General features: G+C 44.2%; 1 protein-coding gene across 5 annotated transcripts in view; it reads right to left on the reverse strand.

Annotated features, from left to right (window-relative positions):
- Positions 1-17,660, reverse strand: part of LOC147024607 (uncharacterized) — a 163,996-nt gene that overhangs the window by 88,087 nt on the left and 58,249 nt on the right. The window contains exon 3 of one of the 5 annotated variants that reach the window (XM_085884664.1): positions 1,896-2,028. The exons of the other annotated variants lie outside the window; for them this stretch is intronic. The gene's annotated coding sequence lies outside the window, so the exon portion shown is untranslated. The remainder of the gene's footprint in view (positions 1-1,895; positions 2,029-17,660) is intronic. 5 annotated transcript variants of the gene reach the window in all.

Below are 17,660 nucleotides of genomic sequence, written 5' to 3' on the forward strand. Positions count from 1 at the left end.
ATCTCAACAGGATGAAATTCTGCAAAGACTGTGCAATTTTCTCCAAACGGACTGGCATCAACAAATCATAGAGGAGCTACAACCTTTCCACTGGATTTAACATGAGCTATCCATCTTTGATGAAGGTTGTCTCACCCGTGGCACCCGTGCGGTGATCCCAAAAGAACTGCAGCAGTGAGTGATGCATCTCACTCATGAGGGACATCCCGGGATCGTCAAAATGAAACAAAAATGTCGCGATTCGTATGGCGGCCAGGTATTGACACGTGCATCAGACAGTTTGTGAAGCATTGCGAAGCATGCGTCCTCAGTGAGAAAGCAGGAGCTTCACGTCCTGCTCCTCTTCAGCCTTCAGCATGGCCGGAAAAACCATGGCAACAGCTATAGGTGGACATCTTCTGTGAGGTTTGAGTTGCACCTCACAACCAGAAGTATATAATCGTAGTCTATGATCTTCACAGCAAATGGCCTGAGATCGCGGCTCCAAACTTGATTACAACATCATCCATCATAAGCATCCTGGACAAGATGTTTACAAGATGGGAGCTTCCCAAGTCCATTACGGCAGACAACAGACCTCAATTTACATCTGAGGAATTCACACAATACCTCAAGGACAATGGCATCGAATATCACCAAACTACACGGTATTATCCACAGAGCAATGAGAGGTGGAGAGGTTCAACAGAGTCATCAAAGAGAGAGTAAAAGCAAGTCTAGCTGATGGACAAACATTTGAGCAGACTATTCATATTCTATTGCACTCATATCGCTCTACACCTCATTCGTTGAGCAAAAAGACGCCCGTGGAGCTCATGATAGGGCATAACTTGGGCCTGCCACTTAGTCTCCTAAAACCACCTACATCGGCAGATTCAAAGATTGAAGTGATGGCAAAGTCTATTGTGAAGCGACAGCAGAAAATGAAGGAATACGCAGACAAGCGGTGGAGAGCAAAGTCACCTTAATTTGCAGTGGGCCAGTGGGTTAGAGAGAAATGCCCCAACCGTGCACATAAACTAGTGACTTCACTATCAACTCCCCAACATATCTTGCAGCAACTGGGTTATCATAGCTACCTACTCAGAGATGGCATAAAGTGGAATGCATGACGTCTGGTAACAACCAACATCCATAATGCAGAGAACGTTGACAACTGCCTCTTCTTTCCACAAAATCTTCACAATGAGGATCAATCTCAGCATCACAATCATTCAGCTGGGCTACAACTTGGCGAACGCAAATCTGGTCGCATTCGGAAACGTCCTCAATACTTGAGAGATTACCAGTGTACATAAAGTTCATAATCCATGAATATGGTGCAAACTTCTTCAAAATGAACTTTAAATCTTTGATCACATATGATTGAAAATGTTGGTCTCAGTTTTGGGTTGAGATTGTGGATCGAGTTCATTTCAATGGATAACGAGTTTATTTCAGAATGGGGGAAAATATTTCGGAATGAGGGCACCGCTCTCAAAAAAGTACATGGGGGATCGGAATAAAGGCTGGGGAGCACGAAACCGTGTGGAGTTTTGGATGTGGTGATTGTACCAGTTCATGTATAATACTGTGAACACACTTTGGTACATCACCGGCGGTGATAAAGGTTGTGGTCAAGTTTCATCGAAATTGTGTGTGTGGTTTCGGAAAAGGAAGCAAATACATATTTGGGGGGGGGCAATACACCTGTAGAACCCCTGAGACCCTAATTTTCTTAATGCCATGAATAATCTTTGGTACATCATAGCTGATGAAGGTTGAAGTAAAGTTTCATCAGAATTGCATGTGTAGTTTCTGAGAAGAAAGCAAATATCTATTTTTAGGGGCAACCCCCCATAAACACTCTTAGGGCCCGATTTTTTTTAATACCGAGAACAATCTTTGGTACATACATGGTGATGAAGGTTGTGCTCGTTTCATCGAAATCGTGGTTGTAGTCTCAGAGAAGTTACAAGTGTTTGTGGATGGACGGACGGACTGACGACGCGCCATCCCATAAGCACACCGGAACTATGTTCAGGTGAGCTAACAAACAAAAAGACAAACAGAATAATGCACGCAACCAACCAATATACTTGAAAAATTTTCGATTTTCACAAGTAAGAACAAGACAGACAGACAGACAGACAGACAGACAGACAGACAGGGGTGAAAACATAACCCCCAGCCACCATCGGTGGCGGAGTTAAAGAACAGCGGAAAATGAGGGGGAGGGGGGACATCAACAGCAGGGTAGAAGAACAAAATAAAGGGAGACTTAGAGTAAGAACGGACATAGGGAATAATGAGTGCAAGGGGAGGGGGAGGACACAAGGTGTGAACCAGCTGGATACAGGTGCAAACTCTCATTCATGGAAGTAGATGGGAAAACTAAGAAGGAAGCAGAAATTGAACCAAAAATAACGAAGAGGAGGTTGACGGAGCAGTGGGGAAGTTGGAGGAACCTGATAACTTGGAAAGCAGTAGGCTTGTGAGGATGAATGAGGACAGGAAATGTTGGGTATGGATGGGGGGGGGGGTGATGTGAGATTATGCTTGGGCAAAATAATCGATTACCCAGTTGGAATCTATTCCCTCCATCAGAACCGGGAATCGAACCCTAAATCCTACAGAACCAATTATCCACCTGGAACAGTACCAAGTCTCTGGAGTCGATTCTGACAATTCCTTATCTCACTTCATCCATCGAGAATCTGTTCGTTGGTTCACCAAATTATATCAAAAGCTTCTCCTGTCATTCTTTAAAAAAAACAGACCAAGACAATCCCGTTTTTCTTTCTCTGGTTTGTTCAGGTTGTAAAGAAAATTAGCAGACGTGAGTACAATACTCATGAACTTTGTGCATAGGACTTCTCCTTCCAGGTTGGCACAGACAGCATGAGCCGATTATATCTGTATGAAGTGCAGTGTCGTGAAATTCCAAATCCATAATATTTCTTAACAGTCAAGATATTGCGGCATATTTATTTACAACAAATATAAAAAAATAATTGAAAAAAGTCAGGAGTGATCAAGGAGTAAACGGTCTGTTGTGTACTTTCTGAGATGAACAGCAGATAAACCGGTTTAAAGTTGTTTTTTTTTGCAATTGGAAAAAATTCAATTTTCCATGAGGTTTGGATTAATTTGAAGCAACTTTTACTTGTTTGGCATGATTTATATCTAAATACTAATAAGTGTGTGTGTGTGTGTGTGTGTGTGTGTGTGTGTGTGTGTGTGTGTGTGTGTGTGTGTGTGTGTGTGTGTGTGTGTGTGTGTGTGTGTGTGTGTGTGTGTGTGTGTGTGTGTGTGTGTGTGTGTGTGTGTGTCAGTGCATCAGCGTGTCTCCTTCATAACTCCAAAACAATGAAACCTATCAGCCTGAAACTTTGATTACACACTAAGAAAACTCCAAGGAAGTGCAACGGTGAAAATTGGGTGTTTGGGTTAATTAAAACACCCCCTTTTGAAGATAATTAACGGCCTTATTTAATTATATCCTTCATTAGGCACATCCTCAGCCACCCCGCTCTCTGGGGTTTTAAAGTGTATCTTAGGCTACCTAACTGTGGTCGGAATCATATCATCATTATAATCATCATCATCATCATCATCATCATAAGATGTGGGATAAAGGATAATCCTGTAGGTCCCAGTCACTGCGTCCTTTTAACTGAACCATAAATATTCATGCACGGATGAGGGTTCAGGGTAATTTGAATCTTTCCCCTCACCATTGTTTGTCAAGTCCGGTTTTGAAGCCGCCATGTGTTTTGGTCTGCAGAACCATGCCTTGACTTGGAACAGGCTGCACCGATTTCTTAATGATAAAGTTGTTTTTTTGGGGTTTTTTAAACCTTCCTCACTCATATTATCGAATGCCTGTTCGTCATAGCCACAGATCGCTGTATACATCACTTTTGTAAGTGCTATAGTTTTCAAATTAGGAGCTTCGAGCGATTTCAAGCATTATATGATGCAATTTTCCACGATTCACTCTCATGGACGAATTAAAGTATATCATCGAAATATTATTTTGCCTTTGAAGATTGGATATCATCTGGACTCAATAAGTGTCGAAATCTTGAGTGAAATCTGATAATTTAAATAAATAACGAGTCTTATAACTAAGCCTATATTCTATATACATATTTACTTTAAGCAAGCAAGGCGATTGTCCCTCCTTCTCGATATACATACAAAAAAATGTGAAATTTCCAGAGTATTAAACTTGTCTTTTTCTCCTGTTTGTAGAATTATATTGAGTGAACAAAATATTTAGGAATGTGCCAAAATTAACGAGCTACATTGAGCTATATGAGTCAATGCATTCACTGCTTGACATTGGGCCCTGTCTCCCATAGGGACTGCTTATCCATTGCGTCTGCCAGATCTGTGTCAATATTTTCAGAGGTGTCGTGAGGTGCTCTACAAGAAATCAAAGCAAATCTGGTGAAAAACGGACATTTTAAAATTAATGTTGTAACGTTTGCACGCACTGTTAACCAATGTACCACGTGACTGACACGTGCACAGAGGAGCAGGCAATATGGCGGATAATCTGCAATGTTTATTTCACGCACGATTAAACGGCGCGATGTCTCCAGCATTGTTCTACGTAAAACATCAACTCTTTTGTGGATAAAGTCATTATTTGAACGAATTCATTTAATTTCTTTAACTGCTGTGTGCACGGTGAAGACCAGCTTTAAAGTTAAAGAGATCCTATATGGTATGCAGCCACAGTCTGGCTAGTTCTTCCTTCTCAACCATTTCATTGGAGTGCTTGCTTGATTGTTTAAGCCACTTTCTGAGCACCCTACATTCGATAGCGGTGCAGTTCATGTCCCGATCACGATGTGCAGTCAGCAGTTGCTACAAGGTAAAGGCACATGGTTTGCAACGGTTATATGGTTTCTTTTTGTGAGTTTCTAAGTAAAACATTGTCATGGATCCGGGGTTCGAGGCATGCCACGAGGGGGAAGCACTCAGATGCCTCCCAAATGCCCGGTCATGAGGCCGCCGGGCCCAGGTAACTCCAGGCGTCGGCGGATTGCAACCACAAACGCTAATGGGTACTGCCAATCCTGTCAGGTTTACACTGCTTCGCATGATACCTTATCCATACATGGCAAGTTAAAGGCAACAAAAAACGGGTTGGTAGGAATTGAAAGTGGGTTGTTGTTGTTTTTTTATAACACTTTGCATGCTACGGTCACAGATTTATGATGAGATTAAAAAAATTGAAATAAAGTCCTTTGTTTTAATTTTGGTTATTCGTCTAACTTGACACCCAAGTTGTGTTTTTTTCAAAAACCACTTGAAATTCACAGCCCCATGAAAAAATTAATTCAGCAACAGGGAACCATGTGGCCGTAAACAATGCAGCATGCAAAGGGTGAACCAAATGTGGTAAAATCGCTTTTCGATATGTTGACGAACCAGTTATGATAAAGTTCCAAGTAAGACAACAGGTCAGGTCAGGTATGGGAGCATGTGCCAGAACAGCACGTCGCTGCGTCCACTTTCCGCCGGTACTCCAGGGGCCTCCGTCTGGCCATCCCCCAGGCAGATGCCAGGCCCATCCCCATCTCCTTGAGATGATGGTCAACCTGTTGCAACCATGAGGCACGTGTTCGACCCACTGGCCTCCTCCACTCATGAGACTCCCTCGCTGAGAGAATCTGGTGAGCAGGATCAGAGTCAGGAAAACGAGCCACATGTCCATACAGCCGCAACTGACGCTCACGGACTATGCAGGTAACAAATCTCATCCGAGTCTCTCTCAGCAACCGCTCGTTGGACACAAAATCCGACCAGCGATAGCCAAGGATTCTCCGAAGAGACATGGTACCAAAGGAATTAAGTCTCCATCTCAGATCCTTGGTCAGAGTCCAAGTCTCGCACCCATAGAGCAAGACTGGAAGTACCAAGGACCTGAAGACTCGGACTTTCATCCTCCCGCACAGGTACCGGCAGCGCCACACCCCATGATCCAGTGAATCCATGACTCCCCAGGCCCGACCCAGACGTCTATTGACCTCTGACTCGCAGCCAGCAGAGACATGAATATCACTGCCAAGGTAAGTGAATCTCTCCATGACCTCAACATCCTCACCACAAACAGACACAGACAGGACAGCAGCATCCAAGATGTCACCGAAAGCCTGGATCTTAGTTTTGACCCAAGAAACCCGTAATCCCAACGGCTCCGACTCCTCATTCAGCACCTCGAGGGCCCCCAAGAGGATATCTAAAGTCTCCGCAAAGATGACTGCATCATCTGCAAAGTCAAGGTCCGAGATCTTGACATTCCCAAATGACGCACCGCAACTTGATCTCTCCAACATCCTCCCTAGAATCCAGTCCATACAAGTGCTGAAAAGTGTGGGGGCAAGTACACATCCCTGACGAACTCCAGTAACAACTGGAAATAAGTCAGAGATGGTACCACCACACTTCACAGCACTCTCAGTACCAGAGTAGAGTTCAGACATCAGATCGATCAGTTTTGGTGGCACCCCACGAAGACCAAGAATCCTCCAGAGGACATCCCGATTCACTGAATCGAACGCTTTACAGAGATCAACATAGGCTGCAAGCAGCCCCTGCCAAAACTCTCGTCTGCGTTCGGTGAGGACACGAAGTGCAAGGATACGGTCAATCGTTGACCTCTTTGGTGTAAAGCCTGACTGCTCTGGCCGCTGGTGCTCAAGCAGATGGTGGCGAACCCTATCGAGAATTATCCGAGCAAAGACCTTGCCCAGCACTGAGAGCAGCGTCACCCCTCGGTAGTTGTTGCAGTCTTGGCGATCACCCTTCCCTTTCCAGAGAGGGACAACAAGGCCCCTCTTCCAATCAGTTGGGATGATGCCTGCGTTCCAGTCAGAGCACAAAACTGCATGCAACGACATGAGTGCAGCATTTCCACCAGCCTTGAGAAGTTCGGCATGGATGCCACAGATCCCTGGAGCTTTGCCCCGTTTCAACTGGTTCACCGGAGCCCATTTTTCCACAAGCGTAGGTGGACCACAGTTGATTCGAGGGTCAGCAACAGGGATTGTAACATCCTTGACGTCCAACTCGACAGTTGGGGGTTCAGCCTGGTACAACCGCTCAAAGTAACCGGCCCAGCGGGCCTTCACTTCAGACTCCTCTGTCAAGAGCCTATCACTCTCTGCTCGAACTGTAGTGCTCCGAGGGATGGGCTTGCATGAACGTAATGCGCGAATTCCCCTGTAAGCGGGACGAGAATCACCTGTCCACAGGTGATGCTCTACCCCCTCACAGATTCCTCGCACATAGGCCTCCTTGTCCACCCTCAGTGAACGTACAGTTTTACGCCTCAGCTCCCTGAACAGCTCAACTCTGCCATTCAGCCTGGCCCTGCGACTCTGGTCAATGGTATCCAGTGTCCCTTGAGAGACAAAATTCTTCTTTGCCCTGCGGTGAGCTCCAAGGCATCCACCGGCAACATCAAGGACGGTGGTCTTGAAGGTGCTCCACAACTCTTCAGGACCCCCCAAAGCACCTAGACCCCCTAAGTGTCCACTCAGCCTGTTCGCAAACTCCTCAGCTACTCTCTCATCCCTGAGCTTGGCAACATCCAGCCTCGGCTGGGATGGTACCATTCTCCAGGATTTAAGGTGCAGCTTTAGAGTTGCTACAACAAGCCTGTGGTCAGTATTGAGGAACTGAGCACTCCGGTAGACCCTGCAGTTCTGGATCATCCTCCAACGACCGTCAATGAGGACATGGTCAATCTCCTTTGCCACACCGCCAGCGTTGGAATGCCAAGTCCAGCGATGAGCTTGTGGGCGCTGAAACCATGAACCAGCCACCCTAAGTCCATGACTTCTTGCAAAGTCAAGTAACTTAGTGCCATTCTGGTTCATAGTTCCTGACCCATGGGGACCAACACACACCTCATAACCATCCCTATCAGTTCCAGTCGATGCATTGAAATCCCCCAAGGCTAGAAGTGTATCTCGTCTGGGGCACTGATCAACCACAGACTCGAGTGTGGCGTAGAATGCATCCTTCACGGTGAGATCACTCGCCTCAGTCGGAGCATAAACAGAGACCAGGGAAATGACACCTAAGGAGTGACGAATCCTTAATCTCATAATACGCTCGTTGACCGGTGTTACCTCAATTATCATTGGTGTCAGCTTATTGGACACAGCTACAGCAACTCCTTGGGTATGGTAACCATCAGAGCGACCAGATCAATAGTAGGTGTAACCACCCACCATTATCTCGCCGCAATCCGGTCTCCGGACCTCAGAAAGAGCTGCAATCCCGATGTCCAAACGCTTGAGCTCAGATGATAACAGAGACAGGTGATCATCCTCTCTTAGGGATAGGACATTCCAGGCACCCACCCGAAGGGACCGCCTCAGGTTAACCCAAGGAGACCGCCGTCTGGTGGACGACACCTCAGCACCACTCCGACACACTCTCCCGCAATCTGACCCAGGGATGTTACCCCGTGGTTTCCCTCCTATCAAAGATTGGGGGTCCCGAAGGTTTTGCCCCAATCCCGTCATCCGGTGAGCTGCCCTGCGAAGGGAAGCTGCACAGGAGGTACTCCCACGGAGTGGGTTTTCAGATTTTTTTTGCGTTTTTGCGTTTTGCGGAATGAAGGGTTTTACGGTGGCCGGAGTGCAAATCCTGCCACCAACCTCCTAATAAGAAGTAACCCAACTGCAGGAGGACGTCTGCAGACACAGTTGGGCACTAGATATGGATGGCCGTTGGCTCACAAGGAGCTCCTCCGCCCTTTGACAGGTTTTGTTTTTAATCCTGCTGGGTGTCCATATCCAAACACCCTCCTCACCAGAAAACCTGGTGGGGGAGACGGTTTAGTCGCCGACAACCCGACCATGGAACAGGTTAGTACAGGTTTACATGGTACCTGTAGCAGGTCACAGATCGAACCTGACCTGACGAACTTGACCTGACCACTTGAAATTCACAGCCCCATGAAAAAATTAATTCAGCAACAGGGAACCATGTGGCCATAAACAATGCAGCATGCAAAGGGTGAACCAAATGTGGTAAAATCGCTTTTCGATATGTTGACGAACCAGTTATGATAAAGTTCCAAGTAAGACAACATACATACATACATACATAACATTTCTCAAACAAAGAACATTTCTCAAAGTTTTATTTACTTTTTTCGTTTCCATTTGTCGTTTGTGACGCGTGACATCACATTTACTGCAAATGGCATCCCCACAATAAAGAGCAGTGTCGCCTGGTTTCTCAAGACCAAGTGATGATAAATGGTGATGAATGTGATAGGATGATCTTGACAAACAAGTTCGAATTACAAACATACCCCGTGGGAGTTCATTCGCACAACTCAGGTGAGCGATAGCACGGACGACGGATAGTTTTGAAATTTGGTAAGATTTTCATCGCATCAGAAAAAGAAACCAGAACCTCTCACAAGAGTGAGGGTAGTTTCATATCATCATTTGTGACTGAATTTTGCATTGGGTATCGCCCAGCGCATTTAATTTTTTATTTTTTCAATAACAATTTTAAGAAAATGGGCCGAAAGGGCCGTTTCTCGGCCCAAAGGGCTGGAATTGCACTTTGGGTTCAGTTAATGTCTGGGTAATGGTCTCTAGAATATACCTGCCAAGCTTGGTTCGGTTCCGTCCACTAATAACCGAGAAATAACAATTTAAAGAAAATTGGCCGAAAGGGCCGTTTCTCGGCCCAAAGGGCCGGAATCGCACTTTGGGCTCAGTTAATGCCTGGAGAGTGATCTCTAGAATATACCTTTCAACTTTGGTTCGGTTCCGTTTGGAACAACTGAGAAATAGCAATTTTTAAAAAATTGGCCGAGAGGGCCGTTTGTCAGCCCAAAGGGCCATAATCTCACTTTGGGCTCAGTTAATGTCTGCAGAGTGACCTCAAGAATATACCTGTTAAATTTGGTCTGGTTTCTTTCACGAATAACCGAGAAATAGCAATTTTAAGAAAATGGACTGAAAGAGCCGTTTCTCAGCCAAAAGGGCCGGAATCGCACTTTGGGCTCAGTTAATGGCTGGGGGATGGTCTCTAGAATATACCAGTCAAGTTTGGTTTGGTTCCATTCACTCCTAACTGAGAAATATCAATTTTAAGAAAATGGGCCAAAATAGGCCGTTCCTCAGCCCAAAGGGTCGCAATCACACTTTTGGCTCAGTTATTGCTTGTACATATGTGTCTCGTATATGCCTGTCAATTTTCATATAATTCTGTTCACGAATAATGGAGAAATAGAGGTTCAAATGAACTGTACACAAGAAAAGAAAGAAAGCAAGCGGCGCTTTGGCCCCGTGGGGTGGAAGACCCCACGTGGTAAAAAACTGAGAAATGTTTGTTCATTCACAAGCATCAAACAGCATCATTGTATCCCATTTCATTCATTTTTTAAATTACGGTTTGAATTTGGAACGGTAATTTGTGGACACCCTGTATACTAATGAAAACAAACCGAATTGAATCCCACCAATCAAAATACTCAAAAGTACCGATAAATATCACAGCAAGAAGTCAAAGAGCAAATTGGAAAGCAAATAGGCCTACCGATTGATTTGGGGTGATGACAAATGGTAGACGAGAGGAAGTGCTAATGCGTTCGGATGAGGATTCAAGAAATTGGTCCTTTGGGTAAAGCTCATGACGTCACCTATCCAATAGAGTCAGACGAGAGCGGTACCTTGCATATCGGATAGAGATCGCTCCAGATCTGTCACTCTGTGTGTGAATACATGCGAGTGGAATGGAAGCTAAACATTGCATTTTAAAAATTGTTTGTACTTTCCATCCAATACGGGTATCAACGATACTGAAAGGGTCCACAGGTTTAAAGAAAGAAAATAGGTCAAACCCACAAAATACGGGTTACTTGCCATGTAAGCTTACCTATGGAGGGCCACACCAGTGGGGTCTCGTGCCTTCAATGCACACCTGGATTACTGGTAAGCGATACAGTGAGTGTGTGCTGGCTACCAAGAGCAAATCACATGGGGTAAAACTTCCCAGCTAACACTAACATGTGGATTTTGCTGGACCGATGGAGGAAAAGACAGGACAAGCTGGGTACATTTATAATATAGGCAATATCTATCTATAATTCCAGCAATCTCTGTGTGTGTGTCTGTGTCTGTGTCCGCTGTTTCTCGACAACCGCTGGTCCGATCTAATCGAAACTTGCCAGATATATTTCTGGGGACCTGAGGATGTGCCTTTTCAAGGTTTGATGTTAATCGGACAAGTGCTTCCCAAGTTATGGCCATTTTTTTTTACCAAACCAATGACAACACACGTTGTTGCGTGTGCGTGGCCGATGGGGAAGGGAAGCTCAGCCGCGTTCACCATTATGGGTTACCACGTACGGACCTCCGGATCCATTACGGGTTACAACGTACGGACTTCCGGATAGTGATGACTTCGTGTATTCTAATAATTTCTCGATTTCTTATGCGCATTTATAGATCAACACAATGCCCCAAGTTATGATCGTTTTCATATTAGACGGTGTATAAATTTCGGGAACATCAGAGTGCTGGTGTGCTCTGAACCAGGAAGTAAATTTTTTCTCTCTTCTCTTCTCTTTTTGTTTTTCCTTGCCACGACATTGCAAAAAGGTAAAATACGTTGGCACTAATTGAATGACTGGGTATTAAAACTAAATTGTGAATAATCGTAACTGCGAATCATATTCGAACTTCCGGGCCACGCACGTCCGGGCACTCGAGACCGAAGAAACGGCCTGTGTGGTTTTTGTTTGTTGCTCACGGTTTGAATGTTTATTTATTAATATATTTTTTTGTTGTTTTTTTTTACGGGCATGTACTAGTATTTATAAAGCGAGGGTGAGGAAAGGCATGTGGCACAACAAAAAGGTTTTACAACAAAGCAATATGTACAGCAGGGGAAAGCAAGGATTTGGGAGGTGAGGCAAAAGAAAAACACATATACAAAAGAGGACACAGTACAGAACTGACCCAATATTAAGAACTTACACACTAATTTACCCAAACATGACAGGTGCCATGGACACATACCTGAGGAAAGTAGAAAGCAAAGAAAGAGAGAGAATGTTTGAGGTGTTGGCGACCTCTTTCTGGACCTGATGCGGCCAACGGACCAACGCAACACAGTTGCTTATGAGGGAGAGGAGAGAGGAAAACTGAAGGTGTCTACAGTGCACGACTTGAGAAGGTGCAATGAGGTGTGCTGTGATTGGCAGATGAGGTGGAGAGGAAGGTGTAAAGATGTAGGTCAGGGGGAGTTTTGGAAACAAATAAAAGAAAGTGTGAGAGGATATTTCGAACCAAGAGTGTAAGAGGTCTGTTCTTGTAAATTCTAATGGAGTCAGGCAGTGCTCAGTCTGGTGTCTCCCGCTCGCAGGTGGACTCCATTCCGTTCCACCGCTCCGTGATTCCAGGAACCAGAAATTGAGGGGCAGATGTAAGAGAAGTAGGTGGGCCAGATGATGGCAGGGCAGGCAAGAGCGAGTGGAAACAGGTGGGCCAGACGATAGCAGGGTGGGTGCCAAATGATAGCAGGACGGGTGCCAGAAGATAGAAGAGCAGTTGCCAGATGATAGAAGGGCGGTTGCCAGACGATAGAAGGGCGGTTGCCAGAGGATAGAAGGGCAGTTGCCAGACGATAGAAGGGCAAGTGACAGATGATAGAAGGGGTGGGCAAGAGAAGAGAACTCTCTTTTATACTTCCCCAGTGGTGGCAGTGCTGAAAGCGGAACAGGTGGAGTGATGAGCGTTTCCCCACACCCTCATTGGCCAGGGACTGAACCACTGTGTTGGCTCCACCCAGTGAGGATTTCCCACCGAAAATGGCCCCATTTGCTCCGCACCTGGAATAACATGGGGGTGATCGCATGTGGTGTTCACGAACATGCACTGGGCACCAAATGGGGACAGCAGTTGAGGAGAACACTAGGGCTTTCCCCCAGGATGCTGAACTGAACCCAACACACACTCTTATCTTGAGCAAGATGGAGATTGTCCAGCCCCGAGTTTCTATAAGGGTATGGGGGCCTCCTTTGTGTCCTGCTGGTCCAGAGGGAGGTGGTGGTCATTGGTGGTGACAGTGGTTGAGCGATGGCAGTGGTTGTGTAGCATAACGATTGAAGTGTGGCGAGTTTGTAATGGTGATGGCAGTCGTGGTCGAGATTGTGGTGTCACAGGTGAGTGTAGGCAAATTTGAGCTGTGGTCTTATGATGTGGGGGTTATTATCACGATGTTGCGATGGTTGTAAAAATGTTGTATCGTTGGTGTTAGAATATGGTGAAGGTCTGAGGTGATGTGTGGTTGGAGAATGGCATGAAGTTTGAATGAGGTTTGGGTGGAATATGCTAATGAGGTGCTCCTGTTGCTAGGGTCTGTCGCGTGCATGCTGGGGTGATAGAGGGATCTTGTGTGAAGTAAAGTAAAATCGATAAAAGAATAATGAATGGGGATAAGACCTGCCTAAAAGCCCTCACAATGCATTTTGTCCCAAAAACCCACTAGACATGAGGGAAGGGCTATCTAAAATGGATAGTAATGAAATAACTGTCTCGGGACCACTATATGTTGTCTGCCATTGCCTTGGGGAGTAACGGTTTCACAGAACTGCAACAATATCTATCTATAATTCCAGCAATCTGTGTGTGTCTGTCTGTCTGTCTGCGACCGCCGTTTCTCGATAACCGCCAGTCAGATGTTATTGAAACTTGCCAGGAATATTGCCGGGGACCCGTAGATGTGCCTTTTCAAGGTTTGATATTAATCGGACGAGCGGTTCCCAAGTTACGGCTATTTTATTGCTTTTTTCAGTGTTGGAAAGGTGTATATATCGCAGCTGAAGTGTCGTTCCACCTTATCACCTTATCATGCCATTTTTTTCCCAAAGATATCTCAGAATAATGATAACAGCATATTAATAATAATAATAATAATAATAGCACAATAATTGGCAGTAATAAAAAGAATAAAGTGATACAATGACCAATGTCTGTCAACCAATAACAACCTATATATTGTCTGTCAACCAATAATGACCAATAATGTCTGTCAACCAATGACAGGACACGGTGCTATGACATCACGAATGACGTCACAATGATTCCTATTTTTTTTTATATGATGTCACAATTGACTCTGGGACCTGAGTATGTGCCTTTTCAAAGTTTGATATTGTTCTTCATCCATTTCAGCTGCTTCCCAAGTGTTTCCCAAGGTTTGAAAGCTGTTTTTACCCAAGGTTTGAATTAATTGTTGTGCTTGGTAGACATTTGTGAATACATTTACAGAGGGTTAGCGAAGCGGGGCAAGAGAGGAGGGGGGAGAGAGGAGATACGAGAGAGGAGGGCAAGAGAGGGGGGGAGAGAGGGGGAGAGAGGGGGGAGAGAGGGGGAGAGAGGGGGGAGAGAGGGGGAGAGAGGGGGAGAGGAGGGCGAGAGAGAGGGGGCGTCACAATTCAAGAGAGGGGGAGAGAGGAGGGGCGAGAGAGGGGGAGAGAGGAGGGGCAAGAGAGGGGCGAGAGGAGGGGGGAGAGTTATATAGATTATAATCTATCTATAATTATAGATAGGCGAGAGAGAGGTGGCGTAGATGGACCACACCTACAGGCCCGCACCTACGAGCCCACACTAGTATCGTAAATACACCCATGTAAGATTGCTGCTTTGGTAGAAGGCAGTCAGGATCGTCACCGTCCTTTGACTCTTTCCAAACATAGACTCTACCATTTGTTACAAAAAGTGTGTAGGATGACTCATCTGACCATGTTACATTTCTCCACTGCTCTGAAGCCCGTCATTGTATTCCATACTGGACTTTTTGTGAGATATCAGATTCATTTTCATAACCAAGGGTTCATAACTTGCTGCGTATGGCAGCTCTGCAATGAAACTCCATTTTGTGTAACTCAGGAGTTGCTTTGATATAAACTGATCGGGTTAGGTGTGTATTCAGTTCTGTAGACACGTTTGCAGCTTTTGTCCTGGGATTTGTATTCACAATTCTTGACAACACACGTCTATCCCGATTATCCAGCTTAAACTTTCGACCACTGTTAAACTTGCTTGTAGATGTTTTTCTTTCTTTTTCACATGCTGCCATTAATTTGGAGACTGCTCCTCTCAATACTTTAAGATGTTTTTGAGGTTTTGCTCACATAACATCCACTCCTGTGAGCACCAACAATTTGTCCCCTTTCAAAGTAAAACAGGTCTCTTATTTTTAGCAAATTCTATCTGTAAATCTGTAACAAAAAGAGCATTTATTATATAAAATTTTCAATATTTGTTACAAGAATAAACATTATTAGAAGGAAAAATCCATCTAAAAATACCTTAAATTTTCAGTGAACAGGTTGCATTATTTTCATCTGGGGTTTCTATCTTTTGGTCCAACCCATGGATATATGGATGGATGGATGTATTATGTATGTTTGCACAAATAAGCTTTCTATCAGTAATTGGGATTCATAAATTATGTTCAATAAACTATCGTGTGAGATTATGGCATGTTTTCCTGCAATTGGTTTACATGACCCTGGGGAGATGGTGGGGTGGTGGGGGAGGATTCGGTCTCAGTAATGTTCCAGTGACATGTCAAGGTCAGCGAGATTTTACCCCTCATCCAGTTATGTGACTAGGTCACGACAATTATGAGTTTACCCTGCTTGCAAAAGGTGCTCCCAGGGGTATGATCAGGTCGGAGAAGCACCTATCATTGGACAATAAAGATTTTGCAACTGGAGAGTAAATACATGTTCTAGACTAAATCGAGTATGTTGATTCTGAATCTGAAGTCAGAATTTTCTCAGCACATCAAGATTTTGAGTTATACATACGGTCCAATTACAGGAGCTTGCCCTGGTGGGTGATTTTGAGTTATCATAAATTATTATTTTTTGTATTTTGGATTTCAATTAGAGCACTACAACTGTTGTAGAATATTATTTCTTATAAAAAGAGCTTTATATTTAGAATGCACTTTGTACTTAAAAATTCAGAGCTTGGTCAGTTTTCATCCATTTTTAATAACTTAATTTTCCACGTGGCATTACAATTAACTTACCCTAACCCTTATGAAAAACTTTGTAAAGGCATTGGATCACGATGGTAATAGCTTCCAATATCTCAGAAAGAAATTTACTGCAGAGAAAACTGATGCTAAACTCAAAGCAGGCATTTTCGTTGGGACCCAGATCCGAGAACTGATGTGTGATCCCGAGTTCAAAAATAAACTGAACCCACTTGAATTTGCAGCATGAGAAGCATTTGGGTTGGTTGTGCAGAACTTTCTTGGGAACCACAGAGCTGAACAGTATGCGGAATTAGTGGACAACTTGCTAAAGGCCTATCAGCGAATGGGCTGGAGGATGTCTCTTAAACTGCACTTCTTGCATTCACATCTTGATATCTTCCCACCTAATCTGGTTGAGGTAAGTGATGAGCATGGCGAAAGGTTTCACCAAGACATTTCGGTCATGGAAACTTGGTATTAAAATCGGTTCACCCAAGCATGATGGGTGATTACTGCTGGTTCCTACAACGGGAGACCAATTCCACATACAAACTCAAGAGCAAGTGTCTCACACACTTCTGAACACGTCTGAACAGTGCCAACGCTGACTATATTGAAAGGAAGAGTGTAAACTTGAAGTGTTGTTTCTGAATCACTCACAATGGGGCAGATTTCCCGATCAAGTTTACTCCCTTCCTAAGATTACCATGCTCTAATGTATAATTAACTTCTTATTCTGCAACTTCTTTATGTTCTTGGTTTGTATACTACACATTATACATGGAGATCAATCATTGTAATCTAAATATGACATGAAAGTAATTACTTAGCACTGATAATAGATGTACAATGTGGCAATCTGCAATAATAAAGTATCTAATATAGCACACTGGGTATCATCAATACATATACATATTTTGAAAACCTGATGTGCTGGCGAAATTGTGACTACACATTTGAAATGAGCGGCCCAGATTTAGCCAAGAACACCTGCATTTCCTTTAGTAGCAGAGGAAAAGGGTTTTTTTTGTTGCCCAGTGGAATTTTCACAAGGTTCATTATCCTTGTTGGATCACTCTCCTGGCATTAACATCTCCATCGATTGGCAAGGGCACAGGGCGCTGTGAGACATTCCTTTCATTGATTGCCCGAGAAAAGCCCAACAAGCGAACAGTTGAAACGGCCAAATAGGCTAAGGTGCCCAGCCAAATTCAAGCCAAGAAGGGGGAAAAATGCAATATTAAAAACAAAGACTCCAAACTTAGGTGAAAAATCGTTCACTAGCACTGTAATGGAGAATCCACATACAAAAACTTTGGTTGAAAAACGTGTCTAGAAACTCCAAATATATAGTACTTGATGCTTATTTTTAAATTTTAATGAAACAGAAGACCAAGAAGGAACCCGAAGAAGGAAAGAGCAAAGATGGAGTTATCAGGACGAACCTAGATAGGATTCGGGTTTCAGCTGCTACTCCCCAACCCTCAAACCCATCCAGGTGCAGCCAAGTGAACCTTACAGAAAAATTTCTGCAAGAATTCACTTCTCCTTAGACAGATAGATAATGAATGAGAGGAGTAGAGAGTAAAAGTGATGAAAGAGAATAAAAAGCAAGAATTAAAATGAATAAA

This window comes from Eptatretus burgeri, chromosome 6, assembly GCF_056783735.1.
Source record: "Eptatretus burgeri isolate ZD-2024b chromosome 6, Ebu_testis_v1, whole genome shotgun sequence".
In the NCBI taxonomy this organism is placed as follows: Eukaryota; Metazoa; Chordata; class Myxini; order Myxiniformes; family Myxinidae; genus Eptatretus; species Eptatretus burgeri.